Here is a 12,846-nt window from a genome sequence, read left to right as displayed (position 1 = left end):
ATGGATCAGATTTTCTGCTTCTTTCTATTCTTTCCTTCTTATGTTCTCATTGTATATTTGTTGTATTGTTACCAAATTCTTCTGAAGCTCTGTTTATTTTTATTTATTCTTTTTTCTATTGTTTCTGTAGATGGCATAATTTCTATAAATCCATTTTCAAGTTAAGCAATTCTTCTGCCAGTTCAAATCTGCTGTGCCCTCTAGTGAATTTTTCATTTTAGTTGTTGAATATTTCAATTCCAGAATTTTCATTTGATTCTTTCTTCTGATTTATATTTTTTAGTAATAGTCTCTATTTGATGGACTGTCATCTTACCTTCTTTACTTTTTTGAGTATGGTTTTATAGGTCCTTTGAAAATATTTATAATGGCTGTTTTGAAAAGTTTGTCTCATAAATCTGACAATCTTGGCTTTTTTGTAGGCAATTTCTGCTGTCTGCTTTTTTATCCTGTTCTATGTCACACTTTTAAATTTTTGTAATTTTTTGATGAAAATTGGACATTTTAGATGACATATTTTAGCAACTCTGAATAGTCATTCCACCCTCCATTTATGAGCCTTATTATTATTGTTGTTTGCTTATTTATTTATTTGGTGACTTTGCTTTCACAATGTATTTCCCCCACAGTGTAATAGAAAATTCAACCTTCTAGTAAGCTTGATTAAATACTATCAGGTCTCAGTATTCTCCATCTGCCATGTCTAGAATAGGTCTTTATTTTACATGTGGGTGGAGTAGAGGATAGAAGCGCTCAGATGTCTGAGCCTTATTTACCGAGATATTCGCTTCTGTAACAAAAAGCCATGCAGAATAAAAAATGCTGAATCCCTTGACTGAGAGCAGAAGAAAGAGAAAAACCTATTTTCTTGGCCACACCTGCCTGGGTTGGGAATTCCACAATTTTGAGCTTGAAGGGGAAGAAAGAATAAGTTGCGGCTCATTTGCCACACATTCTAGCTGTTTTATATTGAGATTTAGTAGATTAAATGAATAAGTGCTTCTTCATTTGCTCTTTGCCCTTAGGACAATTTTTAATCTCTCTGTATATGTGTTTATATTGTGTGCACGTATTTACATACACAGTTATGATTATTTCACTGGGAGCAGGTCAGTAGAGCTCCTCATGCCACCATTCCAGAAGTTGATCTGATTTAAATATTTACAATCATTACACACCTCTATATGGAAGCCTCCATACATATACATATGCATATACACATATGCATACATATACACACCAACATCTGGTCTTGGTTTATGCAAATTTTCCAGTAAGAGCTACTTACTACTTCTCTTATATAAATATTATATTTTACTCTTTTATGAAGTACCTTGCAAGCAAAACTTTTCTAGAAGATGATTCATTATTGTCATGCATTTAATAAAACCTCATCAAATTTTATACATAAACTACTCTTTAATAGCATTTATTTAAATATGAAGAGTTAAATTGATTTGTTTACTGAAACCACTTTTTCTCTATAATAATTCTCTTTAATAATTTATCTTAAATTATTATAAAGTAAGCATCTCTATTCATGCTTATTTTACATTAATTTAAGTGTAACACAAAGCAACTATAACATGTTCCCAATTTGTTTCTCATATAACATCCCAATTTTTTGCAGGAAGAAACTGCTTATAACCAATGGCAGAGCAAAATTTGTAAACCAGAGGTACTCTAAATTTTCTCTCAATTTATACTTGTGTTCATCTTTTTGTTATCTCAATTCTGCTAATCCACTTGTGCTGCATACACTCATGTCTTTTGATACTGTGATTGCCATTTCTGTTGGGAGGTTGTGGGAGCTATCATTACCATACTTCAACAGCAAATTTAATTTGAACCTTCACTGTAAATCAAGCACTTAACTGTATTTGTTAAATTTAATACAAACTTTCCAAGGCTGACAACACACATTGATGGCTAACCCTTAAAAGAGCTTTTTTCCCCCAGTCTCTATGCTGAGTGTTTTTGTTTTTTTTACCTGAAAAGGTATCTAACTAACTTACTGCTGCCTTTACTTGCTAACTTTTAGATTGTTACACAGATTTGTGCACGTATATATATTGAAAGGTAACTTCTCAATTAGATTTAGTAATTCCCATAATGCTTTTAGTTCTTTCAAAACTGTCTGCACTTTAACTGAATTAATGACTTTTTGTAGTTAGCATTTTTTAAAAGAAAAAAATCTTGTTTTTGAGTGTTGTAGACCGAAGGAAAAGATAGACATGGCACTGAGAATTAAAACTATTTGCAGTGATATCAGTAACAGTAAATCAACACGAAAAAGTTTAAACTTTCTCCTCACCAATTCAAAATAATAGAAGATATTGAAATACAACTAAAATGTTTTTATTTAAGTTAAAATAGTTGTAAAGTGTTATATTTTAGTTATATGTGAGAACTTATCAAGAATAAATAATACTACACAGTATTGTGTTAAAAAGAACTATTTCATATAATCATGTTAATTTTGAATAAAACAAGGCAATTTGGTGATTAGAACTTTAGTTGATCCATGTATAACTTAAATGTGCTGAAATATTTTTACTATTAATTTTTGTAACATCTTTATTGTTGAGATGTTACAAAAAAATATGGAGAATCTCTTATTCAACCTTATGCAAAACAGAAAAATTCTTTCTATAGTGTCCTAAGAGAAGAAAAGAAAATCTTTCATTGATCTCATCTCTATTTCCATGAAAGTTTAGTTTCATTATTTCAAATGGCCTTTGGGGTAAGCAAATTACTCTTAACATATTTAAGAAAACATAATAAGTATTGAAAAATATACACCATTTCTTTTATGTTAAATATATTTATGTACAAATTATTTGTTTTAAACTGCATCTGTTGCAATAGTTTGGACAGTTTATTATATAAAACAGCACATACTCTACATCTGCCCATCTTAAGCAATTTATTAGGTATGGTGCTCAAACCCAGTGGCATTTGTAACCCAGATATTTATGTGGAGAGAAAAGAATGGCTCCGCATGACTAGGAACAATTACATTTCTCTCACTCTTAAACCATGCAGGTTCAAGTGTGGTTTCTTAGTTGTTTTGTGTGGGGGCTGTTTATGAATCTACATGTTCCCTACATCACTCCTTTCTGAGAAGCACTGCGGGTATTGCCTGTGAGTGTCAGAGACGTCTTCTCATTGCCGTTCTGTTCCCCCTCCCATTTCGTCACTCCCCTCCCAGACCAGCTTCTCCTGACACCTTTTATTATCCTTATCTGCTCAGTCTGGCGTCACAGACAGAGGACCGAAGATTCCTACCTATATTACTGAAGCATGCTCAGTTAGTTTCCGCATATATTTGAAAAATTAAATTCTCAATCATTATTTTATGAAGTATGAACTTCTTCAACAATTTACTATTTAATTTTTTTTCTCTCTCTGTTAGAAAAACATACTTCACACCTAGTAGGAAAATACTCTACAAAAATAATAATGGGAGCCACAGAGCCCACCTGCACTTGTATCAGTTGTCACTGTGAAGTTGTACACTACCATCAAAATATTCTGCTCTTGCAACATCTGAGAAATTGAAATAGCAAATTTCTTTCCAGTCTCAGATCACTCAGCCCCAACTTCAAAATCCCAAAGAACTATCATAGTGTTTGCTTCAGAACTCTATATTTCTATTCAAATAAACACACAACTCCACACTGTTCCTCAAATATAATATTTATATAGACAAGTGAAATGAACAGCTATGCTACTATCTGTCAAAGAGTAGCTACTGAAAGTCTAAGGGGCCATTCCAATTTTCTTTCTTTTTCCCCTAAAGTGACCCATTTTTGTTCCAAATGTTCTGAATTTAATTCAAAAGGTTTAAATCCATCCTATAAAACAACGGCAAGGAAAAAAAGGCAAAATTAGAGGAAGATATTTGTGGGTGAAGCCAAATTGGAAGAATCCGACACATCAAATATAGGACTATACGAATCATCAGAAACCTGGAGTGTTAATTAAGGGAAGAGTTGAGAGATGCACAATAATGTGAATTCAAAAGATAATTCTAAACAGAAGAGCAGGCAGCAAGGATGGAGAACAATTAGGAAAGATCTAGGTCATCAAATAGATGGGACCGAGAGGAGCTGAAGGAACTCAGAGGGTTGCTGGTCTTGATCTTTGAGGCAGGAACATCCACTGTGTGCACTGTGGCTGAAAGAAGATGAAAGGTTTGAGGGGAGTTTCAGAAAAAGTAATTGGCACTGTAGAAAATGTGAAAAGAAGCCAATTAAGGATAAATAAAAAGATTGCTGAGTATGGCTGAAAACCCAGCCAAGGTTAGAGATCATAAATTTTGATGAGGCAATTAACACCGCTGTGAGATGTCTCTCTATTAAGCCTGACTGCCCAGGGCAGGACAGGAGCCTGAGGAAGGGGCGCTCCGTGGAAACGAGACGACGCCAACAGGGAAAGCAGGAGAGGTTGTTTTAAGGTAGGTTGTTTTTAGCGTCTTAAATTGTTCTTCAGAGGATTTAGACGGTCCCTAGCCTAGTACTAATAACCAAGATTTTTTAAAAGTGTCTATTGTATGTTAAGTTTCTGTTCCACATTTTATGCTCTCTCTTTTATTTCTTAAGAAGCCTGTGGAGGGGTAACATCCCCCCTTTCGAAATGCCTACACTGAGCTTTGAAAAGTTAATCAAGATCCTAATGTGACACAGTCACTAAGTGTCACGTTCTGATTCGACTGCAAGTTTGCTTAATGCCACCGCCCACGGCCAGACAATTATGTTCTCCCCCTCGACTGAAGGCTTGTTTGTCTAAACTGACGATATCAAGACTTGACTTCAACACGCAGGGCAGACTGGAATGAGGGCTGCTTTTACACAGGCGCTTTCAGTTTGCGAAAATTCAACTAGCTGTGCAATTCTGATATGGAGACTTATCTGAATATATTTTTTACTCCAATATGATGCTTCAAAAAAATTAATGAGAACTTTGAGGTCGGGTGAATCTGCCTAAGCAGTTCTGAAAGAAGTCAGAGGTCATTTTTAGTGGCAGATACGATACATAAAAAAATTTTGCTTGTATTATCAGGCCTCTCCAAGATTTCACTTCCTACTAGATACATGATTTCGGATGAGTTAGTTCATCTCCACACTCTCAGATTACCCCATCTATAATTTGTTTTGTTCTGCTATAACAGAATACCACAGACTGAGCAATTTATAAAGAAAATGAATTTCTTTGGCTCACAATTCCGGAGGCTGTAAAGGCATCTGGAAAGGGCCTTCTTGATGTGCCCCCCATGGTAGAAGGAAAGACGGTGAAAACAGGAGAGAAAGACAGAAAGGGGGTCAAACCCATCCTTTTATCAGGAAGAAATCCACTCCACGGTAATGGCATTGCTCTGTCCATGAGGGGAGAGAATTCATGACAATCACCTCTCAAACACCCCAACTCAACAATGTTGACTTGGGGTCTAGGTTCCAACACATGAACTTTGGGGGACACATTCAAGCCATAATATCTCTGTCCTCTCAGATGACCTTATCTGTAAAATGAGTTTAGAATTGAGTGAGCAGGATAGTTCTGTGCATCTTTGTGCTCTTGGGTTTTTTCCTCTCAATTTTGATTTTGGATTTGTAATGTTTGGATAAGAGAATACTTGAGTTCTATGAAATCTGCAAGAAGTAATTGAAGTTTTATTACATGCATTAGTCCTGGAAATGTATAATCATTCTATCACATATATTATCAAGTAGTTATCCAAACCTTCAAAAATAGAGTTTATTTTTTAAGAGAAGCTTCAGTCAAGATATCATAATTTATCCAATTAAGTTTAACAGAAACAATGAATGTACTATTATATAAAAACCAAATCCAGAACTATTAATAATAAGGAGAGATGCTATTCAAAGGAATTTTTGAAGTTTGGGGAGAGAGACTATTGCAGTAGGGGACATTCTCTGACCACACAATCATGAAGAGTCACAAGGGTTAGTCATAAAGAGGTTTTCTTTTATAGAAAGTGTCTGTCTTGTCTTGTCATAGGTAAACAAAGGACATATCCATGAACCTTATCTCAGTCGTAGGGGAAAGAGTGCTTGTCAGAATAGAAGGGCTGGCAGATTTCCTAATCTTTGCTGTTTTTCAGGATCATTGTGCTCGTGTAAATTTCAACATTGCCAGAACTATGTCATACTTAGTACACAGGTAAAATTTCATTGGAAACATCGAATGATAACATAGGATACTGTAAAAAATATATTATTTTTTTCAACTCTTATTTTATACTGAATCTGAATAGGAAACTCAGATTCAGCAGGGCTTTTTTAAAATGTAAAAACTATAGTGATATAAAAGGGAGCAATGCCTCAGTGTATCCAAGTAGAGGCTGATAATACATGTACTAAAATCTTATGAGCTCCACAGTCAGCAGAAAATGAAATACAACCAGAATCTATATTTATGTTAAGGGTAAAATATTTGTATTGATGAATAATTTGAAAAAAATTAGTATTAGCATTACATAGCCTGAAAAGAATTTCTACCTCTCATTCGAAGTAGGAAAGTGAAAAGTAGTCCAGAAGAGCAGATTTGGACACACACATTTTTAAAAGAAGTATTTAAATTTTTATTATTTATTCATATAATTATGTTGCAAAATATCTATCTACTTACCTTCTATTTATACTTGTTTCCCAAAGAAGGCATTAATAGAGTAAAGAATTTTATCCAGATATTCTTTGTTGATATTATCAAACTGAATCAAGACAAAAAATGCAAAGTAGTGACAGAAAGCTTATCCATACTCATAGTTTTCAGGACAGACATCTGTTTTCATTTTTCTTTGCTTATGTGGCTCTAGTTTTCCTAATAATTTAACAGCTTACTTCCACGTGTGTAAAGTAGTTCCTGGTTCTGCTCATTCTGTCAAATACGGCCAATATGTTAACGACCCGTTCAGCAACGTTGTATTTACAGTTTCCTTGCAAAGCCTGATCCTCTGATATTTCTGGGTCTCTGTCCTCATGATCCTCAAAATGTCATGGAATATAAAAGATTAACAAAAAGCATCTACTGCTTGAGTATATTCATTCTGTGTAATATCCTCTCGACTCTCTATGTCATCAACTTTCACAGCAAAGCAAAATGTATTTGACCAGAAATATCTAAAACCTATGGAGGGAGATATGAAAAAGAGATAAATATTTAACATCCAATCACATTTATTAAGCTCCTATATTACTATGTTGCATTTTTAAATGTAACAAAACAGAGTTTTCAAGTTTAGGTTTCTCTCACTTGCTAAACATTGCCATCTATATGACCTTAGTATTCCTTGCAATAACTCTATGGGATTTGAATTATGAATTCTATTAAAATATGGGAATTTTGAGTGTAGGAGATATTGAGTAACTTTAATGACATTGTTTACTCTGGGAGTCAGAGCAGGAAATCAGTTCTGAAGCTCTTCTATACAGGCTACATCTTCTTTTACCATTTTTCTTCCTGTGTATCGTAGCTTCAGATAGACATTCATTTTGTATTTGACAATAAAATTAATAAAAACCACAATAATATAGAGGCATACATCATTTTATTGTGCTTTGGAGATTTTATATTTTTTACAAATTGGAGTTTTGCTGCAGTCCTGTACTGGGCAAGTCCATTTGCAGCATTTTCCCAACAACATGTACTCACTTTGCATCTAGCTGTCACATTTTGGTAATCCACACAGTATTTCAACCTCTTTCGTTATTATTATATCTGTCGTGGGATCTGTGTTCAGTGATCTTTCATGTTACCATTATAATTATTCTGACGCACCACTAACTGCACCCGTGTTAGACAGAGAACTTAGCTGGTAAATGTCGTGTGTGTTCCATACCTGCCTTTCTCTGTCTTTCTCCTCCTCTGTGGGCCTCCCTATTCCCTGAGACATAATAATATTGGAATTAGGCCAAATAATAAACCTACAGTGATCTTTAAATTTTCAGGTGAAAGTTAAGAGTTCCATGTCTCTCACTCTAAATCAAAAGCTAGAAATGATTATGCTTGGTAAGGAAGGCATATTGAAAGCCAAGATAGACCAAAATCTAGGCCTTTTGTGCCAAACAGTTAGTCAAGTTGTGAAAGCAAAGGAAAAGTTCTTGAAGGAAGTTAAAAGTGTTACTCCAATGAACACACGAATGATAAGAAAGCAAAACATCCTTATTACTGATAGTGAGGAAGTTTTAGTGGTCTGGAAAGATCAAACCAGCTACAACATTGCTTTAAGCCAAAGCCTAATTCAGAGCAAGGTCCTAACTCTCTTCAATGGTATGAAGGCGAAAAGAGGTGTAACAACTGCATAAGAAATGTTTGAAACTAGAGACATTGTGAGGTTTAAAAAAAGAAGCCATCTTCATAACATGAAAGTTCAAGGTGAAGCAACACATGCTCAATGTCAAAGCTGCAGCAAGTTATCCAGAAGATCTACCTGTGATAAAGGATAAAGATGGTTACATTAAACAATGGATTTTCAAAGTAAGCAAAATAGCCTTCTATTGGAAGAAGATGTCATCTAAGACATTAATAGCTAGAGAGGAGAAGTCAGTGCCTGGCTTCAAATTCTCAATGGACAGGCCAATTCTCTTGTTAGTGGCTCATGCAGCTGGTGACTTTAAGTTGAAGCCCATGCTTGTTCACCATTCTGAAAATCCATGGGCTTCTAAGAATCATGCTAAATTAGCTCTGCCTGTGATACAGGCGGAACAAGAAGTCCAGATACCAGCACATTTGTTTACAGCATGATTTACTGAGTATCGCTCAGGAAAAAAGATTCCTTTCAAGATACTACTGCCCATTGACAATGTTCCTGGTCCCACTGGAGAGTTCTGGTGGAGTTGCACAAGGAGATTAACGTTGTTTTCATGTCTGCTAACACAGCATCCATTCTACAGCCCTGAATCAAGGAGTAATTTCAACTTTTAATGCTTACTATTTAAGAAATACATTTCATAAGGCTATAGCTATTCTAGATAGTGATTCTTCTGATGAATCTGGGAAAAGTAAGTTGAAAACCTTCTAGAAAGGATTCACCATTCTAGGTGCCGTAAGAACATTCAGGATTCATGGGATGAGGTGAAAATATTAATATTAATAGTTTTGGACAGAAATTGATGCCAAGCATCATGGATCACTTGGAGGGATTCAAGACTTCAGTGGAGGAGGTCACTGCAGATGTGGTGGAAATAGAAGGGGAACTAGAATTAGGAGGGGAGCCTGAAGATTTCACTGAATCGCTAGAACCTCATGATAAAACTTGAACAAATGAGGAGTTGCTTCTTATGAATGAGCAAAGAAAGTGGCTTCTTGAGACTGAATCTACTCCTGGTGAAGATGCTGTGAACATTCTTGAAATGACAACAAAGGATTTTGGATACTACATAAACTTAGTTGATAAAGCACCAGCAGAGTATGAGAGGACTGACTTCAATTTTGAAAGAAGTTCTGTGGCTAAAATCCTATCAGATAGCATCGCGTGCTACAGAGAAATCATTCATGAAAGGAAGACGCAAACCATGTGGCAAACTTTATTGTTGTCTTATCTTGAGCAATTACTGCAGCCACCCCGCCCTTCAGCGACCACCACCCTGGATCAGTCAGCACCATCGACACTGAGACAAGACCCTCCACCAGCTAAAGACTGTGACTCATTGACGCTCACATAATTGTTAGCACTTTTAGCAATAAAATATTTTTATTTAAGTTATGTACTTTTTTTACACACAATGCTATTGTATACTTAATAGACTACAGTATAGTGTAAACATAACTTTTACATGCACTGGGAAACCAAAAAAGATTATGTGACTTGCTTTATTGCAATATTTACTTTGTTGACGCAGTCTGGAACCAAACCCACAGTATTTCTGAGGAATTCCAGTATGTACTACAGACAGCATTGTTCTAAGTGCAACACAACTATTACCTCATTCAGCTTTCACAGCCATTTTAGGTTTCTGGCACTATTATTCTCTCTCGTTTTACAGATGAAAAAATAAGGCACAGATGTTAAATTTAGACAGCTGGTAGCACTGTAGGTGACTGGATGAAATTTAAACCCAAGATGTTTGACTTCAGATCCTATATACTCAATCACTATTTGATAAAATTATGCTGCATATAATGATAAATAATGACCAGGATAAATTATACAAAGGACAAATACATGTTGCAGCCAGTAAATAATTTAAGGAATAAAAACATGCTGAACCATGACAGAGGGAGCCACCTCGGTCTAGACTGAACTGAGAATGTGTTCTCCTATTCTCCTATTCCATCCAAACTTTCATAAATCTTTTGCTATGAACGTCCATGTACACCTTTTTGTTGTAGATGTGTATACAGTTTTGCACAGTACATATCTGAGAATGGAATTGCTCATGCATGGCTATCCATATCTTTGGCCTTAGTGTATGTAGAGAATGACGTTACAACATTATAAATATTTGGCAGACTGGATTTGCTGAGGCTTTCTGATCCACACATTTCTGATCAGCTGTGTGTTTACCATTTCATGACAGGGACTTGCCTGGGTTAGAATGCTAACAGCCATCAACATCCAAATAGCAACTGGAACATGGTCCTCACATTATCATATTTGCTGAGATCCTGTTGATAATAGAAAACTCACTTTTAAAATAATCTAAATAAATATAGCACTCTCACTTTATGGATAGGAATTATAAGATAATTGATGTTGTATAGATTTTTCCGCTGTGAATTTTAGGTTTAACACAAAATACCACTGTGTTAACAAAGGTTTATAAAGCATGATCTGTGTCTTGATCTGAGCGGAGGAGACAGTAGTGAATTAAATGGGCCTGTGATTCTTCTCTAGGAACTTGAAGTTCAGTGATGTAGACAAGAATTTATATTAAATATAGTATTTGTGGCTATGTAGATACTAACATTGATCATTAAAAGAATACAGAGAATTTGGGGAACAATGGAACTTAATGGGGGTGGGGCAGGGTAACTAACCTGGGAGAAGAATTCACTAGAAAAATTTTCTCTCAGTTTTTTTCATAAAATATCCCTTTGATTTTGAAAAAAAATGAGTTAAAAGAAATATTTTTAGATGTCATTCAATAAATTCTTTATATGAAGAGAAATAAAGAAAACTATAATAAAAATCTACCATGTCACACATTTCTTGCATTTGAGTCCTTATTTGGGTTTTAGAATTAAACCTGAAGATTTGAAACCTGAAAGTTTTCCATCCATTTAATCATTTTTCAAGTCCATATTGTGTTTATTTCAGAGATATCCATAAGGCCTATTGAGATATATTGGAACACCTGCCGCTGGACTAAACAGTCCCAGAGATCTGTTCTATGAAACTTCTAGAATTGCCTTTTCCAGTACTCTCCTCTCTCTCTTGCTGCTGCCTCCTTCATTTCATTTTCATTTCTCTTATTTGACACTTGTCTGTAGAAAACCATAATGCCGCTCTGATTTTCTGGCTCTAAATTTATAAGAGCCTGGAATCCATATCATAGCTTTATTTATTTGTTTCATCATTTTTTTTCTTTTGTTTTGTATTTCTTCACTTTAAAAATAGGTATTGAGTTACTTTTCTCAGTTAGGTACTATGCTAAATGCTGTTGAGTCAGAAATGAAAATACTCTGTCAGCCCTGAGGAAATTCATGGAATTCAAACTACAATTATCAATACTAATAAAATGAAATCAAATGGAGATGGGGAATTTTTAACAGGTGGACAGGCTTGCATTATTGAATATATTAATAATTTTTAATATATGCTATTGTTAATAACATATGCACATAAAGTATCTCATATATATATATATATATATATATAAACATTAGTAGGAGTATATATAAATAACATTAGTAGGAGTTCCAAAACTCCCCTCAAGCCTTCTCACAATCACCATCTCATCCTTACAACACTTTAAATTCCTATTATCTCTTTTTGAGTTTTATATCAATGAAATTTGGTAGGTTGTATTATTTTACTTCTGGCCCATGTAATAGCTCTTTTTGTGGTTGCTATCAACATTAATATATGTATTTTTGGTGCACACATGTACATATTTCTGTTGCATGGGTGTGCATATTTTTACCCGTAGTATATCTGTAGAATGATGTTACAATATCACAAATTATTTGGCTGACTGAACATGACTAATGTTTTCAAATCCTCCATTCTCTGCATAAAAAAAAATCACGTCCATGAATTACAGGGTCTCCCAATTCTCATATTTAAGGAGCACCTACATGCTAAAGACTTAAACCTTGTCTAAGGAACATTTATGTTCCTTAATAATTTATTTAATTATTTGCCTGTCTAATATGGATTTATATATATGTGTGTTTTATGGATTTATATATATATGTGTTTGTATATATATGCATTTGATCATTTTGTTGAAGCTGTATTCAACCATATATTTTGCATGATATTATATCCTTTTACCATAGTTAATGTCTGGAGGAAAAGAATGACAACATAGGGAAAATGACAATGCAGACACAATAGCACTTTTGTTTTGTTATAAATTATGTAATGATGGATCATATTGTGTGCCCAGAATCAGAGAAAGAAAGCAAAGTGTCCACCCTTTCCTGTCCTCCTTGCCTCACCTCTCTGGAGTGTAAAAAAATTCACTGCCTCATATTATGCCTATGAACTCTGCACTGCAGTTTAACAGAAGAATAGAGAAAAATAACAGCCATAGTTGAAGCTAGAAAGAAACTCTAACAAGGCAAAAACGCAATTACTCAATTTGGAGTCTGACCGGAAGAATGGAAGTAATTCTTTTTTTTTTTTTTTTTCACTTAATTTGTAGACACTTTTAATGA

The 12,846-nt window shown here is 34.6% G+C and overlaps 1 pseudogene; it reads left to right on the top strand.

Annotated features, from left to right (window-relative positions):
* The first annotated feature begins 7,988 nt into the window (after window positions 1-7,988).
* LOC123626875 lies at window positions 7,989-9,686 on the top strand (annotated as a pseudogene).
* Window positions 9,687-12,846: the final 3,160 nt, after the last annotated feature.

Source organism: Lemur catta, chromosome 23 (assembly GCF_020740605.2).
Source record: "Lemur catta isolate mLemCat1 chromosome 23, mLemCat1.pri, whole genome shotgun sequence".
NCBI classification, from domain to species: domain Eukaryota; kingdom Metazoa; phylum Chordata; class Mammalia; order Primates; family Lemuridae; genus Lemur; species Lemur catta.
The sequence above is the reverse complement of the archived record's forward strand: the minus strand, read 5'-3'. Positions and strand labels throughout refer to the sequence as shown.